This window comes from Piliocolobus tephrosceles, chromosome 12, assembly GCF_002776525.5.
Source record: "Piliocolobus tephrosceles isolate RC106 chromosome 12, ASM277652v3, whole genome shotgun sequence".
NCBI classification, from domain to species: domain Eukaryota; kingdom Metazoa; phylum Chordata; class Mammalia; order Primates; family Cercopithecidae; genus Piliocolobus; species Piliocolobus tephrosceles.
In genome coordinates, this window is record NC_045445.1 from 93,675,874 (window position 1) to 93,687,839 (window position 11,966).

An 11,966-nucleotide genomic window follows, 5' to 3' on the forward strand; every position below is an offset into this window, starting at 1 on the left:
CTCTCCCTCCATTTCTTTCTTTCTTTCTTTTTTTTTTTTTTTTTTTTGCCCTACTGTTCATGGTATATGCCTCTTTCCCATTTTGATATTAAAAATAATAGTGATAGATTAAACCGAATCTAACCATGTAATTTATTTTACCAATGGGAATACTTTCAAGTGTAAAAAGAAAGACTCTCCATATTGATATCAGGATATCAGGTGAAAATCTTGGACAAATGGTTACCATACCTGAAAGATCACAGAAGGCAAACTAGCCCCAAGCAGTATTTTTGCACTTGTGTGCAACAGAGAAAAAACAAATGCAGTACTGGGCTTTCCATTCACTGCACTTACGCAATTCCTAATGTAACATTAACTTTCCCAGGAGCTTGTTGAACATCCAGGCTATTATTTCAAGCCAAAACATTACATTACATTATACATTGTTTGTAAATTCCTTTTATTTCTTAGGTTTGTTGTGTGTTGGTTATATTTTTATTAAAACTATATACAATGTTTGCTTTTCACTTTCAGACACCTTTTTTTTGTTTGTTTGTTTGTTTTCTTTTTTTTTTCTTGCTCTGCCGCCCAGGCTGGAGTGCAGTGGCCGGATCTCAGCTCACTGCAAGTTCCGCCTCCCGGGTTTACACCATTCTCCTGCCTCAGCCTCCCGAGTAGCTGGGACTACAGGCGCCCGCCTGGTCGCCCGGCTAGTTTTTTGTATTTTTTAGTAGAGACGGGGTTTCACCGTATTAGCCAGGATGGTCTCGATCTCCTGACCTCGTGATCCGCCCGTCTCGGCCTCCCAAAGTGCTGGGCTTACAGGCTTGAGCCACCGCGCCCGGGCCTCAGACACTTTTTAATAGGTCACTTGATTTAATGTGTTCTGAAGTTAGACAGTTTTTGGTTTCCTTGAACTACAGAAAGCAGGGTGTTTTTAAAATGTTGCTAATGTATATGCTTGGAAGACTATCTTCAAGTCTGTACAGAGGTTTAACTGAATGTTAGCCATCAGGTTATTCTTAGGCTTCTGGTTTCAGCCCATGGTATAAACCCAAAACTCTCATGTCCTTCACATACCTTTAATGTCATCTGAATACAGTTCTGCTACTAATGTTCCTTCCTGTTATGTTTCTATTATAGATGACAGGCAACCACAGTTTTCAGTGAAGACAAGCTGAAACAACACGAACTGTTTTTATCTAAGATATTTGACTTAAAAATATCGAAGTAAACTTTTGCAGCCTTCTCCAAAGAAGTCTTGCACATCTTTTGTTCATTTTATTCCGAAATATTTGAAACTATTGAAAATGGTGGCCAAGTGTGGTATCTCAAGCCTGTAATCTCAGCACTTTGGGATGCTGAGGCAGGAGGATTTCTTGAGTCTCAGGAAACTGACACCAGCTTGGGCAACATAGTAAGATCCCCTCACTCCAAAAATAAATGAATGAATGCATGAATGTATGCATGTACACATGTAGCGTTAGTCCTAGCTACTCTTGAGGTTAAAGTGAGAGGATCTCTTGAACTCAGGAGGTCAAGGATGCAGGTAGTTATGTTCAGGCCACTGCAACTCCAGCCTGGGTGACAGAGTGAGACTCTGTTTTAAAAAAATAGGAAAAGTATCATTTTTGAAAATTTGTATTCTGATTACACTGGTATACACACTTGTGATATTATGAAATACATAAATATATATTTAGTCCTCTACCCTCTATCCTGGCATAAAACTCTTAATATTTTTAGAATCTCCACAAAATGATGTCTTTTTTTATGCTAATGAGTTGACTGATGCCTGGCAGCCCCTTGGTAGCTTTATGATGGGAGATTAGAGGGCTGAGACTTTTAGTCTCACCCCAAACCTTCAGGAAAGGGAGAGGGGCTAAAGGTTAAGTTGATTACCAATGGCCAGCCAGTGGTTTAATTGATCACACCTGCATCATGGAAACCTCCATGAAAACCCAAAAGGACAGGGTTCAGAAAGCTTCTGGGTAGCTGTGCACACAGAGGACGGCATTTCCATAGAGGGCATGGCTCCCTGCCCCTTAACCCATTCCTTATCCTATGCATCTCTTCAGCTGCATCCTCTCTAATATCCTGTGTTTTTTTGTTGTTGTTGTTTTGTTTTTGTTTTTTGTTTTGTTTTGTTTTGAGATGGAGTCTCGCTCTGTCACCATGCTGGAGAGCAATGGTGCAGTGGCGTGATCTTGGCTCACTGCAACCTCCAATTCCCGGGTCCAAGTAATTATCCTGCCTCTGCCTTCCAAGTAGCTGGTACTACAGGCACGTGCCACCGCACACGGCTAATTTTTGTATTTTTAGTAGAGACAGGATTTCACCATGTTGGCCAGGATGGTCTCCATCTCCTGACCTCATGATTTGCCTAACTCAGCCTCCCAAAGTGCTGGGATTACAGGTGTGAGCCACCACTCCTGACCCTAATATCCTGTTTTAATCAACCCATAAACGTATATGTTTCCCTGAGTTGTGAGATGCTTTAGCAAGTTAATTGAACCCAAGTAGGAGTCATGGGAAATTCAATTTATAGCTGGTAGGCCACAAACACAGTAAAACAACCTAGGGCTTGAGGCAACTGACAGGGCCCTCTTGTGGGACTGAGCCCTCAACCTGTGCAATCTGATGCTATCTCCAGGTACATTTTATTGGAGTTGAATGAGAAGATACCCAGCTGGTGTATGCTGCAAAACAGATTGCTTGCTTGGTGTGTGGAGAAAAGCTCCCTATGTATTTGGTCACAGAAGTCGTTCATGTTACTAGTTGTAGGGCAAGAACAGAGAAAACACTTTTTTCTTCCATTCAACCAACAGGTTTCATGTTTGTATATTGGTTTTCTATGCAGTAACCTTGCTAAATATCCTTATTCCAAATTTATCTCTAAATCCTTTCTGATTTTCAACATACACAATTATATCATCTTTGAATAACAACAGCTTGTTTTTCACATTTCAAACAGTATACTTTTTCCTTTTTTCTATTTTACAACATCGGACAGACCCACCCAATACAATGCTGATTAGGACCAGTAATTGTGGCCATCCTTCTCTTATGCCTAGTAGGTACTGGAAATTTTTTTTAACATTTTACCATGTTTGCTGTGCTTTTTAAAATAGATATATTTGATTAGAATAGGAAGTTCCATTCTATTTTCCGTTTGCTAAGACTATTTATCTTGAATATATGTTGAGTTTCATGAAGCACTTGTAATGCATCCATGTAGATTATTACAGGACTTTTTCCTTTATTAATCTGTTAACATTGTGAATTATGTTGGTAAGTTGCTATGTTTAAACCAACGTTGCATTCCTAGGGGGAACATCGGGTCATGACACATTATCCTTTTTGAATAATCTATGTATCACTAATTGGTTTAGGATTTGTATGTGTGTTCTCAGAAGTGACATTAGCCTATATTTTTATTTTATGTATAGCTGCTCCTCAAGTTATCATAGGATTATGTCCCAATAAATTGATCATTTATTAAAAATTTTGTAAGGTGAAAAGGCATTCAGTATACCTAACTTAGCAAACATCATAGCTTAGCTTGGCCTACCTTAAATGTGCCCAGAACACTTACATTAGCCTATAGTTGTGCAAAATCATCTAACACAAAGTCTATTTTATCATGACTTTGAATATCTTATGTAATTTATTGAATACGATCCTGGAAGTGAAAAACGTAATGGTTATATGGCTACTCAAGGTACTGTTTCCACTGAACGCATTTCTTTTATCTGCCATTGTAAAGCTGAAAATTTTTAAGTGGAAGCATCACAAGTCAGGGGCATCTGTATTCTCTTCGTTGGACTTTGGTATCTGGGTTACACTAGCTTCATGAAATGAATTGGGATATAAGTCCTCTTTCTATTCTCTGGAACTGAAATCTCTGCAAGACTGAATAATTTGGGGATAGCCTTTACCATATTTTTTTGTTTCTGGATTGAATCTCCCTTTTACCTTTGGACCTTACTTAAAAGAAAGACAGAAGGGGCAGCTCTAGGTTCCCATGCCTTTGTACTTTATAATGCTGCAGACCTTGCCGAACTGAACAAAGAAGGATGAACATGGGCATAAAGACGAAGACAAAACAGTATGTTTTGAAGAAGGGATCAGGGGCTCCTTGCTTTTAGTGAACAAGGACCCTGAGCTTCTAGACCCTTCGTATTTATTGAGTAAAGGAGATAAGGAGAAGGGAGTGGTTGTCAGTCAGCTGCTTGACTTAGTGCAGGTCTCCATGCCTGCATTCTTTGAACAGTAGGCTCCAGATGTTCCATTAGATAACCTCAAGGAGCATGGCACCAGGGAGTGACTTCCCTCAGCATACCTTCTGGTGGCAGGTGCAGTTTGCTGTTTGATCATATAGCCTCCAGTGGGATGCTGAGTTGGTCACAATCCTCAGGCTTTCGGCTCCCAATATTATAAGGTGGCTGTCTTCCCTCCAGTAATGCCTCTAATGAGGCTGTCACTCTGAAAACTACCTGCTCCTTTTTCTGTACTGATATTAGCCTCTGTATAAAAAAAGTTAAAAGTTGCCATTCTATTAATTTGCCTACGTAAGTTTTTAAAGAGATGGGTTCTTGCTATGTTCCCCAGGCTGATCTTGAACTCGTGGGCTCAAGTGATCCTCCCTCCTTGGCCTCCAAACATCCTGGGATAACAGGTGCGACCCACCGTGCTGGGCCTGCGTACATGATTTTGATCTGTGGTATGTGGTTGTGAATGGGTTGACTAACCAAAGGTGTGTATAGTTATGACAATAGCTCCATTTATTGAGTTCTTTAAGAAAAACAGGAATAATAATAAGTCACATTTATAAAGTATGTGTTATCCATTAGCCACTTCTCTGAGCTACGTTTCATTGTTTCTGACCTCATTTAATCCTTTAAAAAGGTGACTAAGAGTTTTCATAAAATTAACAATAAATGACTCTAGTAAAAAGCAGATATGGGGATTCAAGTTCTAAGTTCACAGTGCGCTTTCTCAAAGCAAATGCTTCTGATAGCATCGAATGTAGAACTGGTGTTGTATATGTTGACTTTAGTGGTAATCTCATTTTTTATATAAATCTGTGATAATATATAAAATGTATATTTTTTCATTGTTAAAGATAAAAGATCTTGTTCTTTTATTGAAGGAGGCGTTTTCCAAAATATGACATATAGAGCTAACAGGTGTTCCGAGATGAAACCATTGGTACAAAAACATTTTAAAAAGTAATGATAACATACCTATTTTACTGTGCTACAGAACAATATAACTTGAATACTAAAGTCATTTGGAATAGTTTGTGGGAACACGGAGAGAACTGATGCCCCAATTCCTATGGAAAACGCCACAACATCTGCTGAAAACACATCTGACCTTTCTTTAAAAGTTATTAAAATCCAGGGAAGGAGAAGCACCAAACCTCATTTTCTTTCCTTTTTTTTTTTTTAGAAAAGCATGCACATTTATTTAATATAAGTTTTACGTAGGAAAAGGAAAACACAAAGAAACAGGAAAACTTGTGTATATTTATTCTAGATTTGATAGAGAAGTGGATAGTGATGGAGAAGTATAATTGGATAAAAACACATGATCTAATGATAGTTAATTGGGGAGAACTCAGCTATGCCTGTTTGTTTAGATTGCTGTCAGTGACCTGTTTTTAGAGATACACAGATGTTCACTTCCTCTGGGTATAGTGACAGCACCTGTCAAATGAGGGTTTTATGACCTGCTTCAGGAGAGAAGAGTTGGGGGAAGGTGAGAGTTACCTTCCTGTTTCTGCTGTTTTCTAAATACCCCCATATTCTGGGGTAGTGTGTCCTGAACCCCATCACTCAAAACTTAGCACTGATTTTATATCTCTGTATGATATATTCCAAGTTTTCAACACGATATACAAAATTTCCTCTCTTTCCCACCCTCCTATGATCTTTCTAGTTTCAATCACCACCACTTTCCACCTTTCATTTTACATTCTATTGTCAAGGACTGCTCATACTTCTCATCCACACACAATGCTATTTTATTCCTCCCTGTCTGTATATATATTGTCTTCTCTGCCTGGAATGTGCTTACCCCTCTTTCTTTACTTGAGTAACTCCCATTTACTCTCCCTTATTCTGCTCATGTGTTACCTTCTCTACGAAGCCTTCTTTAATGTAGTTAGACTGCTAAGCTTCCTCTTCTGTATTTCTAAAAGAAATTCTGCTTCCTCTTTAAATCATTTTTCATTTTTCTTTAAATTTTACTTTAAGTTTCCGGATACATGTGCAGAATGTGCCGATTTGTCACATAGGTATACATGTGCCATGTGGTTTGCTGCACCTATCAACCCGTCATCTAGGTTTTAAGCCCTGCATGCGTTAGATATTTGTCCTAATGCTCTTGCTCCCCTACCTAATGAGTGAGAACTCCCACTTATGAGTGAGAACATGCAGTGTTTTATTGTCTGTTCCTATATTAGTTTGCTGAGGATGATGACTTCCAGCTTCATCCATGTCCCTGCAAAGGACATGATCTCATTCTTTTTTATGGCTGCATAGTATTACATGCAAACCTTATTGTTCATCTACAGAAAACTCCATCAGTCTGACAGTCACCACATCTCATTCAGAAGCCCCTGAAGCTTCCTTGATCCAGCCTTATACCCCTCTTACTATACATAATACAGGAATTTCAACTCTGAGCTCCATTTGTATCTTCATATCCACAGAGAGAATTCTGCGGGCCTACTCACAATCCATACTGCTTAAGGAAGGGAAGGAAATTATAATCAGCAATTATTTCTTCCTATTACAGAGATTGTAAAATATTTTCTTATCCAAAAGGACTGAAAAGCTAGGATTCAAATAAAAAGTGAGATTAAACGTAGGGGATCCCATTTGCCACAAAGTATGTGAGAAGTTCCTAGGCTGCAGAGCTGGATGAAAGAATGAGGGCCTAGGTAGTAGACAGGGGAAAGTAACCAGGGCAACTTGCTGATGAGAGAGAACTTGGGTCCTAGCTACATTGTCTCTTTATAGGCTATGGCATGAAATAGCCATGGGTTTCTATCCTGCCTCTCGCACACTGGCCTTGAGATGGTGGACAAGATACATATATCCTGTGGGACCATCTCCCCATTTCTAAAGTAGAAATTAGAATATTTACACTAAATACTTGCTATGAAGAATAAATGAAATAGTATAGGAAGCAAGCATTACATTGCAGACAAATTTGATTTACTAGTTATATTTCTGCTTTTTCTTCAGAATTTATTTTTTCATTCAATTTACCTTTACAATTACATCTATAATTAAATAATAACTGTTTTTGAAATGCAAGTAAAAATACCAAGTTACCTTTTAAAATGCATTTGACTTCCAAAACTTATTTGATGTAATAAATATGTTAATTAATTGTATCAGATGTAGAATGAATTCTAAAGTCTGTTTGTGAATACCCAACTGTGAAAAGGCCAAACCTAAGTCAATGGTACATGCTGAAAACTGTGCTTCTTGCTCTGTGTGATGCCAGAAGGAATTAGTCAATATTCTGGCCAGGCAACACTATACACGATTCAGTAAAATAGTGTGTCAATTGCTCAAGCAGTTCCTAAATAGCCCTGTTGTGGCTAACAGGGCTACAAGGTTCACCAGTGCTGTTGTTAGTTTGCCTTGTCACATGTCCATATATTTGGCCAGTAAGAAGAAAATGAGTCCAAATTGATCCAAGTGGTTGAGTGCTTGCATACACAGCAAAAGTAAGATCAGCACTGTGTCAGCACTGTGTCCCTAGTCTCACAGTATGACACTGAATCAGAGGTACTCAATGACAGCACAGATGGTGGGTCTCTCTGCCTATGAGGAGCCCACAGTCATACCCTGCGGCCAAGGTTGAAATCACACTGAATACTAAACCCAAGATCACACCTAACACAGCTGTGACTAAGGGACAGCAGGGGCGACCCAGCTCCTGAACATCCCAGGCATAATGCCTGGGGATGACATCCACGCTTTTGAACTGGAGGAGCTGGTGTCAATGACTACCCTGAACCGATTGCCTTCTGACAATTCCCCTAAGCCAAAGACGCAAATGAATTGTTTGGACTGGATAAGGAACCCTAGAGGGAAACATCGCACAGTGGGAGGCCACATTGGGAGCATTGGCCAACTCCTGCCTAACAAATGTATGTCCTTCTGGGGGTACCCTACTGGTTCATGAAGCCTCTGAACCACATGGCTACACTGCTCACTGCTGGTTGACACTGAGAATGTTACTTAACATCTCTTGCCGCCTTTCTCCATTAGTTCTTCGGAAATAGTACTACTAAAGTCATCTACTTCTTCTTGCAGGCAGTTTAGAGCACTGACTATGTGAAGACAAGTACAGTTGTCAGAACAGTTCCTGGCATATAGTAAGTTTCCAATCAATTCTAGCTGTTATTTTTTTGCCGTTAATATTTGCTGTTTCCACGTTTTCCTGGAGCGTGTTCCAGAGATACAAGGTCAAGGCTACCTTTGACCCCTTGGCTGATCTTCAGATTATCTCTCAGCTCTTCAGGGACTCAAGGATTGAGTCTGTGGGGCTTGGGGGAGGGCATAGCTTTTTTCTTGTTTTTGTATTTTTATTTTTTTATTTTTATTTTTTTAAGCGTAGTGAATATTCAGCTCTCCTTAAAGGGTAATGTGGAACCTAAGTGGGGTTTAGTCATCATGAGCTTGTAGGAAAAATCTGCATGGAAATTTCTCTAGGCAATTATACCTCTAGTGACCTCTTCATGTGGTGTGTATAATGCTTTGAGAAGTAAGTAGTCACTGGATAATGATAGGACATATGTATATAAATTTAAAAACAGTATGAATTTTTTATTTCATAATTTGTGCTTTTTGTATCCTATCTTTGTCTAACATGATGCCACAGATCCTCATACATTTTCTTCTAGAAGTGTTGTAACATTAGCTTTTACATTTAGTTCTATGATGCTTTTTTTAAAAAATAGATTAGAGATAGGATCTCACTATGTTGACCAGCCTGGTCTTGACCTCCTGACCTCAAGCAATCCTCTTATCTCAGCCTCCCAAAGTGCTGGGATTACAGGTGTGGGTCACCGCGTCTGACCGCTCCTGGCCAATTTAAGACTTTTCTTCCTTTCTGATGTGAGTATTGAATGGTATACATTTTCCCCTATGCTTTAGTTTCATCTTGCAAAGTTTGAAATGTTCCGTTTTCATTTTAAAATTTTCCCTACAATTTCTTCTTGTATCCTTGCATTACTTAAAAGTGTAGTTTAATTTCTAATATTTCATAGATTCCAGGTATCTTTCTACAACTAATTTCTATTTCAATCCTTTTGTGGTCACAAAACATGCTTTGTAAGATTTCACTCCTTTTGAATTTGTTGAAATTTGTTTTTTGGCCCATAATATGGTTTATCTTGGTGAACATTCCATGAGCACTTGAGAATAATGTGCATTCTGCTGTTGTTCTATGAATATCAATTAGGCCAAGTTGTTTGATAATGTTGTTTAAGCCTTTTGTATTTATATAGCCTGGGTGTTTTTTTTTTTTTTTTTTTTTTTTGTACACGTTTTCTACCAATTGCTGGGAGGAGTGTTGAAGTCTTCTACTATAAATGCATATGTGTCTATTTCTTCTTTCTGATGTATCAGTTTTTCCCTCATGTATTTTGAAGGTGCTTACATACTCATGGTGTTTCTGTCATCTGAATCAATGCACCTCTCTATGATTATTATGTAATGTCCCACTTTGTCCTTTGTAATAATCTCCACTATAAAGTGTGTCTTGTGAGGTATTAATTTAATACCTCCAGTTTTTATTTGATTCATATTTGTGGAGTTATATCTTCTTCTATCCTTTACTTATAACTTACTTATTTTTAAAGTGGGGTGTTTTCAAGATACGGATTACTGATAAATATATTGTAAAAATCAAGATCTTCTTGCAGCTGTGCCACAACAATTATACTACCAAAAAATTAGACGCAGAAGTTAACATAGAACTCAAGTGTTATGCAGAAATCCGCAGAATAATTTGTTAGGTTCTGCAAAAGAACCTCAATCAAACTTTTTGACAGCCTTTATAGAAAGATAACTTGAAACTAAAGTGATATATTTGTATAAAAATATTCTATCCCCCCCATTTTCTGCAATAGGGTTTTGGATAAAATTTCATTTTACAAAAGTGTTCTGTTGCTAAAAGTTCTTTGGAAAAACACTATATTGGACAATCTCTCAGAGCTCTCTTAGCTTTGACATTTTGGTGTTCAAATATCCTTCTGTAGATTGAGTGGGAAATGTAAAAAGAGAACAATATCATGGGGGAGGGGGAAATGTTGGTCTTCTGTATTTTTCTTTTCTTTTTTTCCCTAAACTAACCAGTCTCTGTTGGTCCTCAGCTGGGCTGTTAATCCAGGGAAGAGGTGCCCTTCAGGACAATACACGAATTCAATGGAGCCCATGGCAGGATTGAATCACTCAGAAAAACCAGCCAGAATAACTTTTGAAAGGCTGTTTGTGACCCTCTGATTTATGTTACTTCTCACTCAAGTTGCTCAAAGTGCCTGCTCAGCGGATAGAGACAGACACATTTGTTCAGCCCTGTTTTTCTTTTCTGTTTTCTTCTCCTTCTCTCCTCCCTCCCTCCCTCCCTCCCTCCCTCCCTCCCTCCCTCCCTCCCTCCCTCCTTCCCTCCTTCCTTCCTTCCTTCCTTCCTTCCTTCCTTCCTTCCTTCCTTCCTTCCTTCCTTCCTTCCTTCCTTCCTTAATAAAAAGAAATGAACTGATTTTTTTTTCTCAGTAGAAAGATCAGAATATTTCACATTTTTTTGTGATTTTTTTTGAAACTTTTATTTTGGATTGAGAGGTGCATGTGCACTTTTGCTACCTAGGTAAACTTGTGTCACAGGTGTTTGTTGTACAGATTATTTCATCACTCAGGTATTAAGCCTAGTACCCCTTAAGTATTTTTCTGATCTTCTCCCTCTTCCCACCCACCACCCTCCAACAGGTCCCAGTGTATGTTGTTCCCCTCTATGTGTCTGTGAGTTCTCATCATCTAGCTTCCACTTATAAGTGAGATTATGTGGTATTTATTTTTCATTTCTTGCATTAGTTTGCTAACAATAATGCCCTCCAGCTCCATTCACGTTCCTGAAAAGGATATGACCTCGCTTTTTAAAATGGCTGCATAGTATTCCATGGTGTATATGTACCACATTTTCTTTATCCAGTCTACTATTGATGGGCATTTAGGTTAATTCCATGTCTTGTTATTGTGAATAGTGCTACAATGACCATACATGTGCATGTGTCTTCATAATAGAAAGATTCGTGTTCCTTTGGGTATATTCCCAGCAATGGGATTGCTGCGTCAAAATGGTATTTCTATTCTTAGGTCTTTGAGGAATCGCCACACTCCTTTCCACAATGGTTGAACTAATTTATACTCCAACTCGCAGGATGCAAGTGTTGCTTTTTCTACACAAACTCACCAGCATCTGTTATTTTCGTTCTTGCTTTTTAATCCAGTGTTATAAATTCAGAAAAAAATTTTTTGAGATAGGTGTCTCACTCTGCCTGTGGATGCGAATTCCACTTGTCTCTGAGACTTCCAGGGATTCCAGCTCTCTCAAGTGCCTGTGTTTGGCCTTTATGAATTTGTTACGTTTTCAGTTGTTTCCTTCTTACCCACTTTTATGACTGGCACTTCTTCCACACATGCTCTGCCAGAGGTGATGCAGTTTGTGTGCCTCATCTCTCCTTAGAGGGACTAGTCACCTTTTTGTATAAGTTTCTATGGCTGCCTTGTTACCTTGATGATCTTTTTTTAGATCATGATCTAAAAAATTCCCTATATTCTTACAGATTATTAGGCTTTTTCTCACTTTCAGGGCTAGAGTGACTTTCTCTTGAGACTTTCAAAATCTTACTTTGGGTATAACTCTCCTTTGTTAATATTTTGACTACTGGTACAAAAATA